Source organism: Bos indicus x Bos taurus, chromosome 5 (assembly GCF_003369695.1).
Source record: "Bos indicus x Bos taurus breed Angus x Brahman F1 hybrid chromosome 5, Bos_hybrid_MaternalHap_v2.0, whole genome shotgun sequence".
Taxonomy (NCBI): Eukaryota; Metazoa; Chordata; class Mammalia; order Artiodactyla; family Bovidae; genus Bos; species Bos indicus x Bos taurus.
This window is the reverse complement of record NC_040080.1, coordinates 5561456-5579280: the sequence shown is the minus strand read 5'-3', so window position 1 is coordinate 5579280 and position 17825 is coordinate 5561456. Positions and strand designations below refer to the sequence as shown.

The 17825-nt window shown below is 49.9% G+C and overlaps 1 protein-coding gene across 3 annotated transcripts in view; it reads right to left on the bottom strand.

Moving 5' to 3' along the window:
• EFCAB6 (EF-hand calcium binding domain 6) overlaps positions 1-17428 on the bottom strand; it is a 252818-nt gene extending 235390 nt beyond the window's left edge. For 2 of the 3 annotated variants that reach the window (XM_027540563.1, XM_027540565.1), the window contains exons 1-2: positions 17268-17427; positions 15802-16008 (exon numbers count right to left, since the gene is read on the bottom strand). The gene's annotated coding sequence lies outside the window, so the exon portion shown is untranslated. Of the gene's footprint in view, positions 1-15801; positions 16009-17267 lie in introns of all 3 variants that reach the window. The other variant, XM_027540564.1, reaches the window with a different exon arrangement.
• Positions 17429-17825: the final 397 nt, after the last annotated feature.

Genomic DNA, 17825 nt, shown 5'->3' with positions numbered 1-17825 from the left:
GGAAATGGCAACCCACTGCAGTTCTCTCGCCTGGAGAATCCCATGGACGGAGGAGCCTGGCGGGCTACAGACCATGGGGTCGCAGGAGTCGGACACGACTGAGCGACTAAAGCAGCACGTACAAAATTCAGCCATAAGAGGGAATGAAACACTGATTCATGCTACAACACAAACAAGTCTTGAAAACGTTACGCTACGGCCAACCATGTACTGTATAATTCAACTGATGCAAAACACGCAGAATAAATACATCCATAGAAATGGGAAGCAGATTAGGCAGTTGCCAGGGTCTAAAGGTAGGGGGATATGGAACAGCTAATGAGTACGGCGTTTCTTTGGAGGTGACAAAGGTTAGTGGTGATGGTCACACCCTCAGTGAATACACTAAAAGCCACAGAACTGTATGCTTTAAAAGGATTCATTTTATGGTATATGAGTTATATCAGAATAGGACAGAAAAAGGAGGGAAAGGAGGAGAGGGAGGGGAGGAGGCGGAGGCAAAGAGAGCAGCTACTGGCCTGGGCACCTTTGGCATCGGGGATGTCCTGTTTATCTGGGGCGCTGTGGGGAAGAGCCCACCCAGGCTGATGCCCCACAGTTAGGGCAAAACTGGCTGTGCTCCCTACACCCGCCAGCAGGAGGCACTAGCCCTCAGTGGTCACCATGCTATTACATGCATTTAGGAATTTGCAACTCAGAGACTGCCAGTCTGTGACTTATTGGCATTTCAGAAATCAGGGCAAATTTTTGATTCACTCCTTTCTGGCCACTTTAGGTATAAGAGTAAGAGACAAAACTCTCCCTTGCCTCAAGTGAACCAAGAGGCCTAAGTTCAAGCGCTATAAGGAAGTTTTATAGCCATCACCTGTCTGACGCTCCTAACTTGGCCATCCTTTTCAGCTGGGAAAAAAAAAAGTTTTCTCAGGCTTCCCTGGTGGCTCAGTGGTAAAGAATCTGCTTGCCAATGCAGGAGACACGGCTTTGATCCCTGATCTGGGAGCTGGAGCTTCCCTGGTCGCTCAGTGGTAAAGAATCCACCTGCCAATGCAGGAGAAGCAAGTTTGATCCCTGGTCCAGGAAGATCCTACATACTGCGGAGCAACTAAGCCTGTGTGCCACAACTACTGAGCCTGTGCTCTAGGGCCTGGGAGCCCCAACTCCTGAGTCCATGGGCTGCAACTGTCGAAGTCCTCTCACCCTAGAGCCGGGGCTCGCTCAGCAACAAGAGAAGCCACCGCGATGAGAAGCCTGTGCACCCCAACTAGAGAAAATCTCGCGCAGCAATGAAGATCCAGCACAGCCGAAAAAGAAAACAGTTTTCCCTGCTGGGCTTCACACTGCAACAAACGTGCATAATTAATAATAGTCAAGCCGAGGTGGGTGTGCGCAGCACTATTTGAGTACACAGACTCAGGCTAGGCAGCACCTCTAACACACTGGATCTGAAGAACCTCAAGTTTACAGGGTTGAAGAAATGGATCGGACTTCCTCACGTACAGGAAATCCACATTGGCCGGTGCTCGGCTTCCCTCTCTTCGGGCAGGCCTGCACGAAGAGACGCCCAGCACTGCGTCAGTCTGCACCTGTCCTATCTGCCACCGACCGTCGGTAGGTCCTTGCAGGCCGGGACCGCCCCGGGGCTAATGCTGGGTGAGGCTGAGAGCTTCCACCGCTCTCCCACATATCTCCTTCTTCAACCAGACACACTTAACTGCACTGAAACCTAGAATCACAGCACTGGTAAATTTCCAGAAGAACGTGGCTCTGTACATGCTCAGTCAAAAGGTGCTTGTTAAGCTCCTTCTAGACTGGAGCCTTCAGAGTCGGACACGACTGAAGCGACTTAGCAGCAGCAGATTGAAGCCTTGCGGCGGGGTGGGGGGTTGGTCAATGAACAAAACTGGCAAAATCACAGCCCTCGGGGACCTTAGATTCTAGTAATGGAAGACATACAGCAAATAAAATAAGTAAATTAAACACGAGTGGGCTTCCCCGGTGGCACTCGTGGTAAAGAACCCACCTGCCAATGCCAGAGACTCAAGAAAGGCAGGTTGGATCCCTGGGTCGGGAAGATCCCCTGGAGAAGGGGATCCGCTCCAGTCTCCTTGCCTGGAGAGTTCCATGGACGGAGGAGCCTGAGGGGCTGTGGTCCACGGGACTGAAAAGAGTCAGGACACGATTGAAGCGACTTAGCACTAGCACTGTACACATGCGTAACTGCTGTGGGGATAAACGGAGTAGAGGAGGAGAACAGGAGACACTGAGCAAAGGTCTGAAGGGAGCAGAGCTGCCAGGAGGGCAAAGAGGCAGCAGGCGGCAGACGGACGGAAAGCACTGGGCCCCGTGAGCGCTAGGCTCTGAAGACGCTGAGCGGCTGGAGGGTTAGGCACAGGATCACGCTCTGGCCTCTGTACTTGGAGGATCCCTCTGGTTGCATGTCAAGAATGGATCGACAGAGGCAAGAGAGGAAACAGGAAGACCGGTTACAAGTCTCCTGCCATCGTCCACGAAAGAGGAGCTGTGGTGGGGAGTGGGGTCCTTCTGGGGAAAGTGCTGAGGAATGATCAGATTCCAGGCACATTCTAAAGAGCTTTACAGATCGGATCTGCTGTGCAAAAGAAAGGCTGGATCGAGTGGCTGTGAACTGAGATGGGAAAGATAGCAGGTAGACTGTCTGGAGGGGAAGATCAGGAATTCCTCTGGACGTGTTACATCTGAGATGCTTACTAGATATCCCGGTGGAGATACTGAATAGGCGGCTGGATGCACAAGGTTTGATAAAGATGGAAGTTTGGGGATCATCAGCATACAATGCACGTAAAGGCATGCTATCGGACCAGCCCACCAGGAAAGGGGGTGTGAGAAAGAAGAGCTGCCGGGGCCAAGCCCTGGGGTACACTGACTTTCAGAGCTCAGGGACATGAGGAACTGGCAAAGGAGACCGAGGAAGAGCAACCAGTGGGAGAAGAGAAAAACCGGGGGACCGGAGTGTCCAGGGAACCAAGTGAAGAAAGTGTGTCAAGGAGGAGCGGGTGATGCTGTGTGTCAAAGGTTACAGGGATAACCACGTAAGATGACCAAGAACTGCCCCGGGACGAAGCCAGGCAGGAGCCACCGATGGTCTGAACAGTAGCCACACTGGTGGGACCGGGTGGTTGGCAGGAAGCTTGCCTGAGTTCAGATAAACTCAGAGAAGAATCAGTGACAGCAGACAGGGGCACCTGTTTCCAGAACTCGGCTGTAAAGCAGCAGTGGGGTGGGGGGCAGCAGAGGAGAGATGGGCAGCCACAGAGAGCTGTCTTTATCACAGGAGAACTGGCAGCAGGTCTGAATACTCGTGGTCGCGACCAGCCTTGGAGGCCAAGAGGGATGAAGCAGGAGAGAAGGGAGGGAATGGGTAGTTCCGGTGGGTTTGCCAGTGGAGACAGGATCTCCTTGGGTGCCGGAGCCTCTTCTAGGCACAGGGATGGCTCATGACAACCAAGACAGCAGAGCGTGTGAGCAGACGCTGAGCGGAAGGCACGTGGGAGTCCCCTCCTGCTGGCTCTCTCTTCTCAGGGAAAGGGAAGTCGGGTCAGCAGCAGCACATGAGGACGGGGACAGGCATCTCAGGACTGAGGGTGAAGGGACAGCTGGCTGGACGGGAAGGCGAGCAGGAGGGCGGGAGAAGCAGCACGCACGACCAGCAGAGGGCTGAGAGAGCCCACCAGAGGCCCGTGGACAGGAACCTGAGGGCCAGGGCAGGCGGAGGCGGCCTTTCTCCAGCCACAGTCAGCTGCTGCACGGGGAGGCCACCGAGCTGGGTTTCATCTGGGTCCGCGTTTTGGACAGCGGACTCCCCTGGTGGCTCAGACGGTAAAGCGTCGGCCCACGATGTGGGAGACCAGGGTTCGATCCCTGGGTCGGGAAGATCTCCTGGAGAAGGAAATGGCACCCCACTCCAGTACTCTTGCCTGGAGAATCCCATGGACGGAGGAGCCTGGTAGGCTACAGTCCATGGGGGTCACAAAGAGTCAAACACGACTGAGCGACTTCACTTTCTTTCTTTCCTCCTTGGACAGCACGTGTGAAGTGGCAAGAGGAGGGCACGTGTGAGGGAAGTGAGGACACGCCACAGCGTACTCGGGAAAGAACACCGAGGGTGCGGGAACGATGAGGCATGTGAGAGCCAACCCGGACCGCTGTGAGCGCGGAGCCTGCCTGGGAGTCCCACCTAAACATCCTTGGTGCAAGCACGGGCTGAAGAAGAGACACAGAAGCTCCAGCTTATGAAGAATTTTAAGGGGGAAAAAAATTATTCTAATCCTATTAGCATTTAATAGGGATTCCTTTGAGCCGGGAAATGCGCTTAAGATTTATGGGGAAAAAAAAAAAAAAACAACTCATCATTTAACCCTTCCCAGCCCAACCACCTACGGCTCTTCCCATTTCATAGGTGAGGACTCGGGAGCGCACAGCAGGAAGCGACTGGCCCAGGCACACAAAGCGAAGCCCGGAGCTGGTGCCCGAGACGGGCCCCTCCCAGGTACAAGTCAACAGCCAAGGCTTTCCTGCTGCTTTTTTGCAAAATAAACAACAAGCCCCTTGAAGGCAGTGGTGCTACGCCTCTGTCCACCCCCACCGCCACCTGCACGGTTAGGGTACCGGGCTCCTGCCTGCCCTGCGCTCCGAGCACAGGGGTGGGGGGATCGGCCGTGACCGCGCTCCTCGTTGTGGTTATTGCTGATGCAAACAGCCACTTTCTTTATTTTGTCCATAAATTCCCTTCCTAATAACAATAAGGCATGCCAGGGCTCTGGCCTCCTGCCTTATTACGCCACCTGAGGAGTGAGATAATCACCCAGAAATGGACTGCCTGTTGTGCATTTTATTACTTGAATGCAAAGTGATTCAATTCAAGAAACACTTAGTTGAAGACAGAATGAGAAGGAAAAAAAAAAGTAATCATATGAAAAGTAATTCCTCCTAATGCTGCTGAGTGCACTGCAGGGAATAAGCCTCTTCCAGCGGGAGAATGGTCTGGATGACCTGTTGGGTCTTCTCCGATCCTCATTTCTACCAACTGCGGGACTGTGAAAGCTAGTGAGACTTCAATTATGACATGAATATTTCAGAGAGCCAAATCTGGACAGCTCTGAACACGGAGCCTCCGGTCTGGGTGTCCCACCTAAACATCCTTGGTGGGAGCACTTGCCAACCAACTCTGCTCTCGACCATTCATCCTCCAGCCAGTGCCGCAGGCGCGAGTGGAGGGCCAGAGAGAAGAGTGTGACCCACCCGGCCCCCCAGGAGCACGAGACCTAACTCAGGATTTGAAGAAAATGGCAAGTGTTTTCAAAGAGCAGGAACGAGGTACTCCCGCAGCACGTCCGGCCACCCTGACGGCGCACCTAGAGTCACGGTGACGCCTGCCTTCCTGACCTGCATCTCCCGGCTCAGGCACTGGCTTCAAGACTTTGCCCGAGACGTCCTTGGGGTCCATCTCAACAGGACTGGAGCTATTATTCCATTTCCAGGTTCCTCAAGCAGACAGAACATGGTTTTCTGTTGTTACTAATACTATTATTTTCTCTGTGCGTTTCTTTTCCGTCAAAAAAAAAAATTAGTTTTAAAAGGTTATTGAAGCAGACATACAGCTTTCAGTGGTTCTTCAAATGTGGTCCCTGAACCAGCCATACCAACATCACCTGGGGCCTTATCAGAAATGCAAATTCCCAGGCTCCACCCAGACCGACCAACCTGAATCTCCTGAGCTGGGGGGCCCAGCCTCTGTGTTTTAATAACAAGCTGGGACCACGGCTTCACAAGAACCTGAAGCTGATTTACATGGACAAGTCTATAGTTTTTAAGGAAGCTTACGAGGAAAGTTCCCAGTTTGACATCAAAATGGAGTTAAAAGACCAGCACATGCTGTATTTCGGGGATTCAACTACCGTCACCTCACAAGAACCCATTTTTCAGGCCACTGGTTAATCATCAACCTTGTGAGTTAGATACCGCTATGCACATTTTTAGCTTCCCTGGTGGCTCAGATGATAAAGCATCTGCCTGCAATGCAGAGACCCAGATTCAATCCCTGGGTTGGGAAGATCCTCGGGAGAAGGGAATGGCAACCCACTCCAGTATTCTTGCCTGGAAAATTCCATGAACAGAGGAGCCTGGCAGGCTACAGTCCATGGGGTCACAAGAGTTGGATACAACTGAGCAACTAACATTTCATTTCATTTTTCATCCACATGTTTAGAGGCAGAGAAATGAAACACTAGCAGGAAAAGCCAGATTTACTCATGAGGCCAAGACCCAGAGGCACCGAGCTTTTTGCCCAACTGTACCAGGGGTGTGCACTGGCCCAGGTGCCTGCATGTGGTCTGTGGGCAAGCTCACACAAACACGGAGATAAGAACCATGAAGTCTGTACATATTAATAGAGCGATGAGAAAACCTATCAATTATCAAGAAAGGATACCTTGCATTTGCAAAACAGTCTAACAATTCTGCAACCTACTCAAAAGAACATGCAGAAAATGAAGTGAGTCGTCTACATAATGGAGACGGCAATGGCAGCCCACTCCTGTATTCTCGCCTGGAAAATCCCACGGACAGAGGAGCCTGGTGGGCTATGGTCCATGGGATCACAAAAGAATCGGACACAACTTGGCGAATAAACATCTACATGAACAACTAGTCAAATATGAGGATTCCTGGGTTCGTGGCACTAATGTGTGAAGCCCAGTCTGCCTCCCTCATCTGGCTCCCGTACTCCCTTAAGATCTTAGAATTGGCTGGCAACCCCTCACTGCTCTAAACATAGGAATTATAAGAATGCAAGTTGATTTACAAATATATTTCAAATGATAGGGTATCGTAAAAAACAATTTAGCCAGTCATCTGAATTCAATTTAGTGGAAAATTCCGTTTATAAACTGACCTCCTTCCCAGCCAGCACCCAGACAGTCTGAGCCTCTCAGCCTTCCTCCATCCAGGGTCCCCACCCTCCGCTACACCAAGGTCTCCTCAGACCCCAACATGGGCTTTCACCTTCCTCCCAAACCTCATTTTCACAAATACGTTCTCTGGCAGCGTAAATTTCACGTCTACCCATATATGCCACGAGACCCACCCACACCAGCTCAGAAGTTAACTCAAAATAAAACACAAGGGACTCTCCTGGTGGTCCAGTGGTTGAGAATCCACCTTGCAATGTAGGGGACGTGGGTTCCATCCCTGGTCGGGGAACTAAGATCCCACAATGCCTCGGGGCAACTAAGCCTCAGCCGCCACGGAAGACGCCCCTCCCCACCTCGTGACATGACGGTTCCGTGGGCCACGACTGAGACCCAACACAGCCAAATAAATCACAAATAAATATTTCAAAAATATATATAACACAAGGCTCGCCAAGTCTGAGCAGGTGATTCTTTACCAGTATTATAAATAATATAGAACACGTGGAAATGGAAAAACATGTTTAGGACAAGGTTAAGAGGAAAACGTATACTATATACACACGGTATAAAAATGTTATTTCCAAGGGTGGACAGGGTCTATTTTCTAGACAAAACAGCTATGTTGGGATGGTGCTAACATCAGTCTTTAAACGTTCTCTAATAAACATGCATCGAATTAACAGACATGAGTTTGAGCAAATTCCAGGAGACAGTGAAGGACAGGGAAGCCACAGACAGGCGTGCCTCAGTCCATGGGGTCGCAGGGAGCCGGACACGGCGTAGTGAACTGAACGACAATGAACGTACGTTAGCTACACGACACAGTGTGCCTGCCAGGGCCTACCCGGCAGCACAGGACCCAGCTCCTGCCTTTGTCACCCTCCCCGCCTGCTTCCCTCGGCCCCACGGGGCTCTCTGCCCAGATCCCCCGTCCTACTCCTCACCCAGCTAACTCCTCTCTTCTCCAGATCCCAGCGTGCCCACCCCCTCCTTGGAGACGTCCCCCGGCTCGCCTCGTCCACATCCTCCTGGTAGAGTCTCTCATCACAGCCTGTCCTTCCCCTGAGCTGCACGCATCTCAGTAGGTGATTATGCTTTCATTTGGGAAATTATACACTTCATTATAGACTGCACGAAATAAAACAGTGGCTCGGTGCTATGGTACCCCCTGCCCCAGTGCACCCAGCACACCTCTGCAGCTCCAAAAGTGTTTGTCAAATTAACGAAGGGAGGATTTTCACAGCCCAGGCATCCAAACAGCATTCTCCTCCCAAAATGCACACATGCACACACACACACACACTCTCTCTCTCTCTCTCCTCACACCCCGCCACTCCTGGATTTTGTTCCAGATCCTCACTCTTTCCCGTCAGCCAAGGTACAAGTCCTGGCATCATCTGTGATTTCTCACTCTCATCCCCTGTACTGAGAACCAGTGACCTGAGTGAAAGGTTTTCTTAATTCACATCCATGACCCTTAGGATTGCTTGATGTCTATGTTCCCTGTTAAGAACCATCAACGCCACGAGAGCAGGCACCACATCTGATGACAGCGGTCCAAAAAGAACGCTTCCTGAGTTTAACTGAACTGAGTGCTGTGGCTTCGGGATCACTTATATCAGCATGAATGCCTTGCTGGCCCAGAACACAGAGCCCTAAAGAAAAAGAAAAAGCTTACTGCAATTTTGTTTGTAATTTGCCTTCTCTACCATGGACACAAACACCTAATCTCAGAAAGTGCCTCAGAAACTCACTCTTACCTAACGAACATTTCCAGACTCACCACCACACCTAATGTGCTGACAGATACGGCAACAGACGACAGAAAAACAAGTTGCGTCGGAGGAACTGACCGCACGTCGGCTGTCAAACGGTTGTTCCCAGCTCAAACGCGGTCTCCCTGGCAGGCTTTTAAGATGTAATTGCTGGAAACCACTGGGCCCTCCCCGCTCCTGTGAGCCGACCAGGAGTGTTGAACGCGTCCTGTTTTTATCGCAGCCGGCCCAGCAAGTCCTCGGATGCTGGCAAAGGGGGCATGCGATGGATTCCCAGCTTGAGCTTGGCACCGGGAAGTCGGGCAGCTGCTGCCACCTGCAGTAGGACACGGGGACCTGCGCCGTCCAGAGGGCTCTGCCAGCCTGTGGGGAGGCATTTGCCGAGTTCACCGTAGCTGTCTAACAGCTGGGGTCACGTGGAGCACCCAACAAAGGACCCCGACTTTAAAATGTACGGGCCGATGCTTGCTGATAAGATATGTAAGTTTCCTAGACAATTCTGGCCCAAGAAGCAGCATTTGGCATACGCCTGCTGGGTGAACAATGGAAACAAAGCAGATGGAAGTGGTCCCGGTTATCATCACCAACTTTCTGAGCCCGGCACCGTCCAGGAACCCACAGCGCTCCTCCGAGCCGTCAGCTGACACAGACCTTCAGGAAAGAGCGGCGGCTCGCTGGCCTTGGGACTGCTCCGTACGGTACTGGGGACGGTGAAGGTGTTTGTTTGGGTGCTATTTTGTTTCATTTCCTTCAAGAAAAACTATTTCTGAATTGGTGAATTCTGGAAATTAAGAAAGCGGCGGGGTTAGGCGGATTTTTTTGTTTAGCTCACCAAACCACGGGAACAGAGTCTTTGGGTCTGCAGAGCAACCCAGCGGTTTTGCAGGTTACTGGAGAACTGTGCCCACCGCCACGGGCAGGTCCTGTACATGAATTTCACGCTAAATTTTGGGTTTGTCACATAGAGATATTTTATGCCAGCACCATGAGCACCACTTCTCTTCCCATAACTCGAACTCACACACACTATACATACACACACCACACACACAAGCACACACACACCAAAACCATATACACACATCACATACACAAATCACACACACACACACACACACACACACACAGACTACCGCCACATTTTAAAATGCTGATCTCCTTTTTTACTTCCTTGCTTTAAGAACTCCAATTGCTTCCTACTGCCCTTAGCAAACTGACCACGGTCCGTAATGACAGCTGAGGTTTGCTTCTTTCTCCACGACTGGGATCTGGCCCTTTCTAAGTGGCAGCATGGAGAAGGCGATGGCACCCCACTCCAGTACTCTTGCCTGGAAAATCCCATGGACAGAGGAGCCTGGTGGGCTGCAGTCTATGGGGTCTCGAAGAGTCGGACACAACTGAGCGACTTCACTTTCACTTTTCACTTTCATGCATTGGAGAAGGCAATGGCAACCCACTCCAATGTTCTTGCCTGGAGAATCCCCGAGACGGGGGAGCCTGGTGGGCTGCCGTCTATGGGGTCGCACAGAGTCAGACACGACTGAAGCGACTTAGCAGCAGTAGCAGCAGCGGCAAGTGGCAGCAGGGACTGTCTGCGGTACCTGGAGGACACCTGTGACGTTGGTCCCCCCGCCCTCTCCACCCCTCCCTTCACAACCCGAGTTCATCCTCATTCATGTAGATTCCAGAAACAGCCCCTTAGATCGCATCCAGGTCTCCAGCTCCCTTCTAATCCATCCTCCTCTGTGGCCAGGATCTCTCTTGCTAAAGCACACACTCACTTACGTTACTCCCTGGCTTAAAAAACGTGCAAGGCAAAATCACCCATGTGCTAAAATTTCACATAACTATGCACCAAGAGAAAAGAGACTGAGTCCTGTCAAGACGGGTGAAATCTGAATAAAGTCTCTATTTGTTACTAGGACTGCAGCAGGGACAGCACCCTGGTTTTGCTAAGTGGATTGTGGTTATTCTGTAAGATGGTACCATGCGGGAAGCTGGGGGCACATGGGAACTCTCTGTACTAATTCTGCAACTTTTCTGTGAATCTACATTTTTTTAATTAAAAAAAAAAACCCACAACATGCATTTGTATGACTACTCCAGGTATACAAACTGAAGTCAGACTCCTAATTGTGGTTTGTATAAGGTCATTCACATCGTTAATAACCTGGCCACAAGAAACTTCCAGACACCACAGCTTCATGCCTGCCGGATTTCCCACAAAATCCAAATGAATATACCATGCAGGTCCTCACCTCTGTGTACTGGGTCATGCTCCTGCTCGAATTTTTTACTCCTGCTAGAATCTCCTTTTCCACCACACTTCATCTTTCAAGACTGAGGGTGGAGTCCCCCCTTTCATGAGGCCTTCCTATCCTCCTTAAAACTAATCATGCCTTATATAATCCAGAAGAGAAGAAAACCCTAATTCAAAAAGACACATGACTTAGCAGCACAACCTAAGTGTCCATTCACAGGTGAACGGCTAAAGAAGCTGTGAGACGTATATAAATACATAATACCCCGTTTCACTCAGCCTTAAAAAGGATGAAATGACGCCATCCGCAGCAACACGGATGGGCGTAGACTGGCATACCAAGCGAAGAGCGTCAGAAAAATCAGTACCGCGTGATGCCTTGTATACACGTAACCCTTAAAAAGTATAGAAATGAACTTATTTACAAAACAGAAATAGAGCTCACAGACACAGAAAATAAACGTATGGTTACCAGATGGGAAAGGGGGAGGGATGAATTAGGATTTAGGGGTTAACAGATACACTCTGCTACATAAAAAACAGGCCAACAACAAGGACCGGGGGGACGGACTATACTCACCGCCCTGTGTGGCCGGTACCTGAGGGACTTCCCTGGTGGTCTAGTGTATAAGGCTCCGTGCTCCCAGGGCAAGGCAGGGCAACCAGAGCCCACACGTGACAGCTAAGTTCATATGCCACAACTAAAGATCCCACATGCCGCAACTAAGACTCGGTACAGCCAAATAAAATTTAAAAAAAAACCTATAATGAAAAAGGGTCTGAAGAAAGATGGTAGGTGTATAATCGGATCACTTCGCTGTACACCTGAAACCAACACAACATTGGTTTTTGTCTGTTTTTAATTTTATTTTTGGCCACAATGAATGGCATGCAGGATCTTAGTTCCCCAACCAGGGATCAAACCCATGCCTCCTGTGGTGGAAGCACAGTCTTAACCACTCAGCTACCAGGGAAGTCCCAATTCAAATGGTTAACCAGCTATGTGTGTGTGTGGGCCCAGTCGCTCAGTTGTGTCTGACTCTGTGCAACCCCATGGACTGCAGCCTGCCAGGCTCCTCTGTCCATGAGGTTTTCCAGGCAAGAGTACTGGAGTGGGGTGCCATTTCCTCTAGCCCCACATCTACCTTCACTTTGATTCTCTGCTTCCAGGCTTTTCTCTTGGCTGTTTATCTGTGCCCCTCCTCGACAGGGAGCCCCTCCCATGGAGGCAGTCGAGTGCACTCACCATCTTTACGAAGCACCTACCACCGTGCCTAGCACACAGGGGGCACTCTGTTCATCTTTGTTCTGGATGGACCACGGCTATTAACAGCTAACACTGCCAGGGTAAGGAGCTTGGACTCATTTCACCCTCGACCTTGAAAGCTAAACAGTGTTCTTAGCGTGAGCAAGGCACTGTGATGAGTTCTTTAGGCCACCCCCGGCCTGACGTCAACCTCAGTTTAGGTTTTCTAAATAAAGAGAATTCTGAGCCGTTCATGAGTACGAGTCTATCAAAATGTACGATAAGGTTGAAATTAGCAAGGAAAATAAAACCACTGCTCCCCAAACAAGCACCAAGTCACAGACCATCAGATACACTTATCAACCACCGGCAAAAACACGGTTAGAAGGCTATCCTACTGATGTATTTGTTTATTTGTCAGATAAGCACGGGTGTCCAGTTTTTAACAGATGCTATTTATATCAGAATCATAACAAAAGTGCCATCCATCTGCCTTGGCATCCAGAGAAGACATAATTCAACACGAGAGTAAGAAATGTGCACAGCCCAACAGAAATGGCATTGAAGCAAAAACTGTTGGAACTGGAATCATGGGGGGGGGAAATTAACACTTGACAAAACTGGGGAAAAGTTGCAAGCAGCACAAAAGATCTTGGCAGCTAAATCCAAACACTTGAGAAAAATCTTCTCCCCGTCTATTCTGATATCAAATGATGTTCTGCCGTAGTAAGGGCATATTCACTTTAAAGCTCCCTTTTGGACCTTCTACACACTCACTCCTGCATTTACTGAGCATCAAGGGTTTGAGTCAAGAAGACGTGGAGTCAACATCGGCTCCATTACCGACCATGCAAACTTGAGAGGTAATTAACCTTCTCGTCACCCAGTTTTCTCACTTGCAAAACGGAGATAATCTCTCTCTTTAAAGCAAGTGTTCTTACCAGGTGGCTCAGGGGTAAAGAATCCACCTGCTAATCAAGACACAGGTTCGATCCCTGGGTTGGGAAGATCCCCTGGAGAAGGAAATGGCAACCCACTCGTGTTCTTGCCTGGAGATTCCCCATGGACAGAGGAGCCTGGCAGGCTGCAGCCCATGGGGCCGCAAAGAGTCGGACATGACTGAGCGACAGCATGCACGCACACTCTTAATCTGGGATCTAGGGACAAGGTTCACGTGTGTGCACTTCCGGACCTTCAAACTCTCTGAGATTAAATTCCAAAGGGTGCGAGAGATGATTTTTCCAGAGGGAGGACACAAGGCTTCCACCCGGCCCCCAAGGGGCAAGTGACCACGGGGGTTCAGTGCAACCCTCTACAGGCTGACGCTAGCACTCCCTGGTGGTCCAGTGGTTAAGACCTTGCCTTCCAATGCCGGGGTGTGGGTTCGATCCCTGGTTGGAGAACTAAGATCCCACATGCCACGGGGCATGGCCCAAAACAACCAAACAAAAAAGGCTGCCGCAGGACCCAGACAATGTATCTAAAGAGACTGACGCGCAGTGGGCTGTGCTCACTCCTTGATGGCTGTCACAGACTCTAGGTCTTGGGAAGGCAGAGAAAGAAAAATCAGAGCCCAGGTGGAAGGCAGGGAGACCGTTATGGTGCAAGGTGCCGAGTATGGTCTTGGCTTTTACAGGAAGGGCAAAAAAGGATGGCAAACCAAAGCCAGTCCAGAAACGGTCCAGCAGGAGAAAATGACAGGGTGGAGACCCCAGGCAAAGGAGGGTGGCTGGCCATCTCTGCAGCGTCCTCACTGCCTAGACCAGGGCCTGGCGCGTGGCAGGTGTTCAATAGGTAACTGCTAAGCAAACAAATGGCTGGAACCAACCCCAGGGACCGGATAACATCATTCACCGAAAAACAAAATTCAGAAGGTGTTCCTGAAAATTTCTACGCTGCTGGCTATTGTTTAATCTTATTTTGTTATGTATTTTGTAAATTTTGACTCTGATTTGTGCCTTGTACTACTCAAAAATTCTATACAAATGCAACAGTCTACATTTCTTTCCCTTAATAGCTAGGACACTGAGCCTACACCCTGAGCACTCTGTGTTAAACAGATCATCTGGGACTTGCTGATGAACCCCAGGAGAAATGTCCTTTCGATGGAGGCATTAGAAACACTTTCTTTTTTCCAGAGGAATTAAAATGCCTTATTTGCCTGGACATAATGAATTCAACTTCTTTCTTTTTTTGGTTGTTTTGTTTTTAATTTTCTTTTTCCTGAGTTTAAGAAGTTCATAGCTAATAAAACGAAAGAGAGGCAGACTCACAAATATAGAGAACAAACCAGTGGTTACCAGTGGGGAGAGGGAAGCGGGGGTGGGCAAGATGGAGGTGAGGAGGAAAATGGGGTTGTTATGGGATTACGTGAAATCATGTGTGTGAAATTTTAAAAGATTATAAACCACTATAAAAAATGTAAAGAATCTTTTATTTGATTAAAAACAAACAAAAAAAGAAGCTCACAAAAAAAAAAAAAGAAGCTCACAGCCAAATTTGCAGCCCAACTATATTAATCATTACGAATTATCTGACTATTCTCTTCTTGAAGTTACTTTCCTATTTACCATATTGTATGTATTGTTACAAGTCCCCTCAAAGCCCAGTGGGACGTGCAGGGCACACACATCTCTGAGAGTGTGAGAGGACTGGCTGAGAAAGCAGGCTCTGTCACCAGGCAGTCCTGGAGCAGAGGTCACACGCCACAACCTATCTGTTTTGCAGCCCCTTAGCTTCTCTACATCCTTGCTACCTCATCTGTAAAATGGGAATACTAAGTGTACTGTTTCATAGGCAAGAAGCACTCAATTTAAAAAAGGTAATAAGAGGTTCCAAACTGTGCCTGGAACACAGTGAGTGCTCAGTATTAGCCAGGAGGAGCAATGGTAATAGAAATAGTCAAACTGCAGAAAAACAGGTGAAAAGATAACAGTGGAGCCTGAAACAAATTAAAAGAGCAGTAAAAGATTGAAACCAAGAGAAAAAAGTAGAAAATGAAGCTCTTTCATACTGGAAGTGTATCATGTTCATATGCTATCTCCATTCACAGAGTTTCCCCAAACACTCCTTCCCTTTACATTTCGTCTTCTGAATGGCATCGATGTCCTAGACAGCACTGTGTGGAAAGTGAATCAATATTTAACTTGTACAAGGATCCAATCTGTATAACTACACAAACCTAGATCTGGAGTGAAAGTTGCTCAGTCACGTCCAGCTCTTTGCAACCCCAAAGACTATATAGTCTATGGAATTTTCAAGGCCAGAATACTGGAGTGGGGAGCCTTTCCCTTCTCCAGGAGACCTTCCCAACCCAGGGATCAAACCCAGGCCTCCTGCATTACAGGCGGATTCTTTACCAGCTGAGCTACAGAGGAAGCCAGATCTGGGGTAATTTTAGATAAATACATTTTACAAAAAGATCAGCTCTCTTGTGATATTTAAAGGAAGAAAGTGACTTTAGCTTCTCGCCTCATCACACTTTCTCATCTATATTAAACAGCTTATTTTTCAACCCTGGCAGGGGAAGGAGTCGCCCAAGAAAAACTTCAGTGACTCTCCTCATCTACTAACCTTAAACATTCACTTGATCCCAGTCAAGAGGCTTTACGAAAGCAACTGCCTTGTTAACAGCCAGTGGGCTCCCAGTGGATTCCTGCTCCAGGCGGGCCCCAGACTCCTGAGCATTCTGCTAGAGCTGGTTCTGTCTCCATGTGCCAGTCAGCTGGAGGGGTCACAGCAAGGGCGATGCAGAGATCTCTGCACGGGAGAGGTGGACAGCTGCAAAAGGGTACGGACACAGAAGACAAAATGGACGGCAGATTTAACGTCTCAGGTAAGCAATTCTTGACAAACATCTACAAGCACAAGCACCCGCCATGAGCCAGGCCCTAAACTCAAGGTGTCGTTCCCATGAGCACAGCTAACTGAAATAAATCCTTGCCCTCTTAAACCTTGCAGTAAGGCTGAGGAAGAGACAAACATATTCACAGATAATCAAAGGGCCCTTGCCTGATTCACTTTCAGTTCCCCAGATTTAGCCAAGTAAATACATCTGTTGAAGACAATGGATAAAACAGAAGGAACAGCAGCATGTGAAAGTCGAAAAAAAAAATTTTTTTTACAGCATTTCTGTAGGTCCACTCATTTAGCGGCACACACAATTTAAGAAACATTATTAAATTATTCCTCTTGAAAACGAAATAAGAGTCTTCTTAACAGGGGCAAGACATCTTGAAAGGCAAAGATTTTCAGGACAGAAGGAAAAGGAAGTATGGGGTAATTCAGCCAATGCTCTTAAATAACCGCTGAACATTTCAGAGTGCTTCCAAACAGAGTTCTGAGGGAGGCAGGGATCACTCCTGCGGTTTGAGGAAGAGGAATGTTCCAGAAAGCCTGAAGATTCTGATATGAGACAGAAGTGCTCAGTTTGAATTCTGGCTCTGCAACGTCTAGTGGTGTGATTCTCAGGGACAGCCCCCTTCACCCTGCGGGGTTCAAGTCCTCATTCTCAAGGCGGAACTTAAAATATTCGAAAGGCTGCTGTGGGGACAAATGGAAGAAGAAAACATGAGATATTCTGTAAGTCGGAGTGATGTGACCCTCAGAGAGACTGGGAGGCAGATTCACCACCTTCTACGTTGTTTATAGTCGGTCTTTATAGAAATAGAAAAAGGATGGGGCTATTCACTGCAGGAGAATATTCACTCTGGGAGATAGTGAAGGACAGGGAAGACTGGCGAGCCGCAGTGCATGGGGTCGCAGAGTCAGATGTGACTGAGCGACTGAAAAACAACAACGAATTCACTTCAGGAGCCCCCAGACCCGACAACGGCTCCTGGCACAGGCAGGTGCGCCACATACACACGTGCGTGAAACGAGTAAACGGGTCACTACCGCCCCTTGGCCACTGACAAGGCGGGGATGCGACGTGTCCCGGGGCTGTGGCACCCCAGAGCTGTCCTCCCGGGCCCTCCTCAGCGCCCCCCACACTCCCGGCTCCGGGCTCGTGCGCTCTTGCCGAGGCCGCCCCGCCTTACCCCGGCCCCTTTCTCAGTCCTCCGACTCATGGGAGCCAACTCGGCGCGCGGACTCCAGGGCCCCCTGGCCACAGAGGCCCAGCCCACGCGGTCTCGCTAGGACGCTGTTGCCCGAGCGACGACGGCGCTCGCTGACTGGAGAACACGTTTCCCCACCCGGCAAGAAACGGGGCTCCAATTGGCCAAGTCGGCTAGGACGTTGTCGCCGAAGGGCGTGGCCAGGCCTGCCCGGTGGCTCCACCCCCCGCCCCGGGGGAGGAGCTTCCGCCGGAGGTCAGGTCCTCCGGGGGGCTGGTACCCCGGCGAGAGTCAGAGTGGCGGGCATCATGGGAGCGCTTTTCTGTTAACCTGGCCGTCGCGCGAGCTGTCGGACGGGTCGCAGAGTACCGCTTCGAGCCGCGTGGCCGAAGGAGGTTAGTCTCATCCTGCGAAGCAGACTCCTCACCTGTTAAAAAACCAAGCGTACCCACCCAGAGCCTGGGCTCAGGATGAACAAAGTCCAAGTGAAAGTCGCTCAGTCGTGTCCGACTCTTTGCAACCCCATGGACTATGCAGTCC